The sequence below is a fragment of the Vipera ursinii genome (genome assembly GCF_947247035.1).
Source record: "Vipera ursinii genome assembly, chromosome: 14".
In the NCBI taxonomy this organism is placed as follows: Eukaryota; Metazoa; Chordata; class Lepidosauria; order Squamata; family Viperidae; genus Vipera; species Vipera ursinii.
In genome coordinates, this window is record NC_139527.1 from 9,071,057 (window position 1) to 9,077,056 (window position 6,000).

At 43.6% G+C, this 6,000-nt stretch overlaps 1 long non-coding RNA gene across 1 annotated transcript in view; it reads right to left on the reverse strand.

The window, feature by feature from the left end:
* Positions 1 to 6,000, reverse strand: part of LOC310646683 — an 86,691-nt gene that overhangs the window by 31,400 nt on the left and 49,291 nt on the right. The gene's annotated exons all lie outside the window — the stretch shown is intronic.

The window sequence follows — 6,000 nt, forward strand, 5'->3', positions numbered from 1 at the left end:
TTGGATATTTCAGTTCAAGAGAAAGCAGACCGACACATCGATAAAAGTTGCTGTTCTCCCCAATTCGGACACACGCATACACTTCTGCACACAAGCACTCTTGAGTCTTAATGAGAAAAGACACCTGTGGTTGCACACAAGCACGCACGCACCCCAGCTTTCTTACCAGTTCTCAGCATTGGGATCAATGCGCTCACACACAATGGTAGCAGTCGTCTGTGTCCGTCCATTGTCAACATCTTGTTGAACTTGCCACCGGTGTGGATCAATGACTCGAATGTCGATGATCTTCACACCTGGGGCAGCCTTAACTCTGCCGGGAAAGCAACAAAGATGGGTTTAGTCCTGAACAATTAAGGCAAATAAGAGAGCAACATTCCCAAATGCTAACAGATCTTTGTGTCCTGCAGGCCCCAGAGCAACAACTGGATGGAGCTTTGCCATGTCCCTCAGCCCTGGGACAATACGGGACCATTTTTCCAAAGCGAATGAGGTCCTTCTCCCAAGCTTCTCCTAAGGTCCTCCTCTTTTACCTGGAGGCTGAGTTGTGAGATTCTGTTCTGCAGTTACACTGTATTTTTTCCCAGCTGATGTCATCCTAAATATATTTATTTTATTTAGAAAATTCACATTGCCACCCACTCGCGCAAATTTCCCTTTCCAAAGCACTTATATGGATATTCTTAAAGTCAGTGAAAATGTGAATGAAGGAGAAACTTTCCTTCTGAATCCTGGACTTTAAACCCAACGACTTTTCCCTGGTCAAACAGGACCATGAGATCCTAAGCAGCCAAATCCTAAGGCCTTTTTTTTTATTGGCGGGAGAGGTTGGGAGATTTTCAAGGACAAAAAGGGGTGCGTGGATCCCCTTGAAGATTTAACACCTTCATTGTCTTCCAAGTGGGGGAAAAAGCTGGGGTGAAAAATGGGTGGGTTTACAACGAATTTTCCATTAGTCACAAGCTGTCCTTCTGTGCAGTGGAGAATTCTGGATGGGCTTACTTCTCCATCAGTCGGTTTGAAATCTTGGGTCCTGTGTAATTCCCCCCCCCTCTTTTCCTCCTGCAATTTATGTTGACATGGCAAGGACATAATAGCCGTGTTTCCCCGAAAATAAGACCAGGTCTTTTTTTTTCCTGCAAAAGAAGCACGTCTTATTTTTTTTTCCTGCAAAAGAAGCACCAGGTCTTATATTTTTTTGGGGGGGTGGGGTGTCTTTTTACACTCACCTCCTGCACTTACAGCCCTGCCCAGCCAGCCCACTTCTTCTACAGCCGAAGGAGCAGCTGCGTTCTGGCCTGCATTTCGCAGCCAAAGGCCTTTCTGGAAGGCCTCTGCAGCCGAGTCCCGAGCTATGGATTCATGGCTCAGTTCTCAGCTGCAGTGGCCTTTCCAGAAATGCAGGCCTGGCTGCAGGAGAGGCCTGGCTGCAAGGTGAGTGAGTGCGGGGTGCACGGGGTAGATCCACACCCCGACCCCTGCCCCAGCTTGATTTTTAAGTGTGTGCCTCGCCCCAAAACTAGGGCTTATTTTGGGGGGTAGGGCTTATATTAGGCCCACCCCCAAAAAATCAAGCTAGGACTTATTTTGGGGAAAAACCTTACTTTCAGGGAAACAGAGTAGTTTATCAAAGCTCTGAACTCCAGGCAAACAGCGCAACCTGGCAGCAGAAGAGCAACAAGCATCAGACAATATTTTTAGGAAAACATACAAGCAGAAACGCTGCTAACAGGTGTATCATGCTTTACTTATCAAGCTCACTGGAGGGCCAGGTAAGAAATTCCAGTCTAGAGAAACAATCAACCAGTGGAACAGCCAAACCCCCTCCCCAGAAATCGTGTGCGCCCCATCACTGGAGATCTTTAAGAAAAGACTAGACCGTCACCTGTCTGAGATGGTGTAGGTTCTCCTGCTTAAGCGGGGGTGGGGGGGGGTGGGGAAGGGGCTGGACTAGAAGACCTCCAAGGTCCCTTCCTGCTCTCTTCTATTCTATCTACTCAGGCTATTCAGGTAAAAAGTGCATGTACCTGAAGGAGCCAAACTAAGAGATCAAGGAAACTCATGGCCGTTCCTTGCATTCTGCAAAGTCAGTAAACGCACAAAAACGCACAAATCAGGTAAATCTTCCTGGTCATCCCGAGGCAGAATAGAAATAAGACCTTTAGAGCTGGGGGGGAAAAAGCTGGTTAATCCTTCTAGTCCTCCAGCAATTTTTAATGAATTCCTTGTTGCAAGTACGAAAAAGCAAAAAGAAAAAAACACAAGGCTTAATAGATTTGCTTTCCCAACCAGAGTTTAAAGTGGGGGGGGGGAGAGAAAGAAAGAAAGAAAGAAAGAAAGAAAGAGAGAGAGAGAGAGAGAGAGAGAGAGAGAGAGGAAGGGAGGGAGGGAGGGAGGGAGGGAGGGAGGGAGAGAGAGAGAGAGAGAGAGAGAGAGAGAGAGAGAGAGAGAGAGAGAGAGAGAGAGAGAAAGAAAGAAAGAAAGAAAGAAAGAAAGAAAGAAAGAAAGAAAGAAAGAAGAGGAGGGAGGAAGGAAGGAGGGGGGGAGGAAGGGAGGGAGGAAGGAAGGAAGGAAGGAAGGAAGGAAGGAAGGAAGGAAGGAAGGAAGGAAGGAAAGAAGAAAGAAAGAAAGAAAGAAAGAAAGAAAGAAAGAAAGAAAGAAAGAAAGAAAGAAAGAAAGAGGAAGGGAGGCAGGGAAGGAAGGAAGGAAGGAGGGAGGGAGGGAGGGAGGAGAAGAAAGAAAGAAAGAAAGAAAGAAAGGAAGGAAGGAAGGAAGAAAGAAAGGAAGAAAGAAAGAAAGAAAGAAAGAAAGAAAGAAAGAAAGAAAGAAAGAAAGAAAGAAAGAAAGAAAGAAAGAAAGAAAGAAGAAGAAAGAATCAATTTCTGGACAACTCCAAAGAGATGCCCTAAACAGGGAGATATTGTTGATGTGGTTATTGGGAGACCCGCCTAAAGAGAAATTTTGACGTGAAAGTAAGTGGTTGGAAACAGACTGTTTAAATTTTTATGAACCTTCGGCTCGACATTTGTACACAGAGATTTCGGCTTGTACGAGCTTGTTTTTACATTGGATTTGAGAGGATGGTGTGTTTTTTTTTCAAACTGGATTTTTTTTTCATCCACATGGCTCAGGGCCAAAACAAAACAATTGAACTGAAGCAGGAACTGGGAAATCAATCAGCTAGTTGACAATGCTAACAGGATTACGCCGCAATCTGGTGTCCCTTTACTCTTAACAAGGAGGCCCACTGGGTTGGACGCTAACTTACTCCCAGGTAAGCGAGTAGGTTGCAGCCCTTTATCTATTAATAAAGCAGTTGTTTGGAAAGGCAGAAGCCACTATGGAAAAACTAGCATTTCTAAACCATGAAAAGCAAATGGATTTTTAAGGGGGGGGGCTTATTTTTACATAAAGAGCATTTTTTTAAAAAAAACTTGTTCTTTCTGATTGACTTGGAAGGTAAGCAGGATGGGGCTCAGTTCAAACTCAGAATGGAGAGAATCTGGAAATCCTAGGATGGTTGGGTAGATCAGAAGTTCAAAAGAAAAAAAAAATCACAGAATCCAGTTTTTTGGGGGAAATTAAAACGTACACTTCTGGGTGAAAACCAACATTCACAGAGTATTATTATTATTATTATTATTATTATTATTATTATTATTATTATTATTATTATTATTATTATTATTATTATTAATTATATTAATTGGAAAGGACCTTGGAGGTCATCTAGTCCAACCCCCTGCTCAGGCAGGAAACCCTATACCATTTCAGACAAATGGCTGTCCAGTCTCTTCTTAAAAACTTCCAGTGTTGGAGCATTCACAGCTTCTGGAGGCAGGTTGTTCCACTGGTTAATTGTCCTCACTCTCAGGAAGTTTCTCCTTAGTTCTAGGTTGCTTCTCTCCTTGATGAGTTTTCCATCCGTTGCTTCTTCTCCTGCCTTCAGGGGCTTTGGAGAAGAGCTTGACTCCCTCTTCTTTGGGGCAGCCCCGGAGATATTGGAACACTGCTATCATGTCCCCCATCGTCCTTCTCTTCATTAAACGAGACATGCCCAATTCCAGCAGCCGTTCCTTATATGTTTTAGCCTCCAGTCCCCTAATCATCTTTGTTGCTCTTCTCTGCACTCTTTCTGGAGTCTCAACATCTTTTTTATATCGTGGTGACCAAAACAGGATGCAGTATTCCAAGTGTGGCCTTATCAAGGCATTGTAAAGTGGTATTAATACTTTTTTATTTTTATTTTATTTTAATAATAATAATAATAAACCTTTATTGTCAAAGTACAACATGTGTACATTGAGATTAGCTGATCCTCCCCCTGTGCTCTCTCCCCCCAACACACAATCCCATTTATATCCCGCCCTTCTCCGAAGACTCAGGGCGGCTTACAATCTAAGAAGCACAAACCAATGTGCTTAGCAATAGCCTTCATTCTATGTATATGCCTGCTTATTAGGGCTTTTGCCCCCCCAAGCGGCATTATTGCAAAGTCAGCTTATTGCCCCCAACAATCTGGGTCACTTCACGTGATCTTGATTCTATCCCTTGATTCTATATTAGAAAAAGCCTTGTCAATAAATACATATCTCAAGTCACATCCCTTAAGCTCCGCTGAAGATGTTACCTAGCCTTGGAATGAAAAGTTCGGAAACCAACCCACAAGCTCGGAGAACGAACCTCCACCCACCCATCTCAATTCTGGCATTGATCAGTTATTCAGAATGTTTTCGTTTCCATTTGACCTTACTGTTTACTCTCTTCTTTTCCCCAGGTACACATTCATATATCAAACTCAGGAGAAGAGTTTTGCACGTGAGGAAGCAGACGTGAATCCATGCAAGATTTGGAAAGAAACTGTGCATCAAACAACCTTAGGCTGGAAGTCCCTCCTGTTAAAGACGAAGCCTATTGGGAAGAAGATCTGAATGATAAGGGAGAGAGCGCTTTTGAGGCTGGATAGGAAGTTAGGATATGTTGCAGGTCCCACCTATGTTACTTCTGGTGGGACCACAGAAAAGGGACTTTTCAGCGGTGGCCTCTTCTCTGTGGAACATTATTCCCTCCAGCCTGTTAATAATAATAACAATAATAATAATAATAATAATAATAATAATAATAATAATAATAATAATAATAATAATAATAATAAAGTTGGAAGGGACCTTGGAAAGACCCAGAAGATGTGGTTTTGTCGGCAGGCCCGAGGGACCCTCAAAGGGAGGTGGAGCTGATCAAGTGATTGATTTGATTGTGTTGTTGTCACTGCCGTGGGAGTTGTGGGGGTTTTGTGTCATGTATTTTGAATGTTGCAAGCCACCAGGAGTCAGCTGTGTGTGAGTTGGGCAGCCGTATAATTTTTTTTTTAATAAGTACCATAAAAGTCACACCTCACCTTAGGAAGAGGACTGATCAACGCTTGTTCAGGGTGAGGGGAAGACGTTGCAAACTTGACAGAGCCCCAGGTTTTAATTCTGACATCCCACAATTTCAGGAAAGAAGACCTGAGGGCTATGTTGGTGTTTCAAACTATTTTAAAGACTCCCTTGTGGTTGATGCTACAGGCTTCACGTGTTCTCTCTTCAAAATGGCAGAAACATCATGCTGTGTTCTGAGCATGTAGAGGGCCAGGAAAACCCAAGGATGTGGTTTGGGAAGCCATGTGGTGTGCCAGTGTTGAGATTGCCCACCTCTGCTGTCCATCACACAGAGAACGAGGAGGAATTAACCTTGGCATAAGTAAGAGCTTTGATTTCAGAGCTCTTTGATGTCACCACGATCCCACCACATGGGACAACCCATTCAGAACAATCAGGTGAAACCCTCTTAGGTGTGACACAACACAACTACAGTAATACATCCAAAAACCAAGGCTGTGTTTCTTCTCAGCCCATTAAGTACATGAGCAATGGCCAGACCAATTAGTATAAAATGTCACAACAAAACTGAACAACAGCTGAACAACAGTGTTGGGGGGAGAGAGCACGGGGGGAGGCT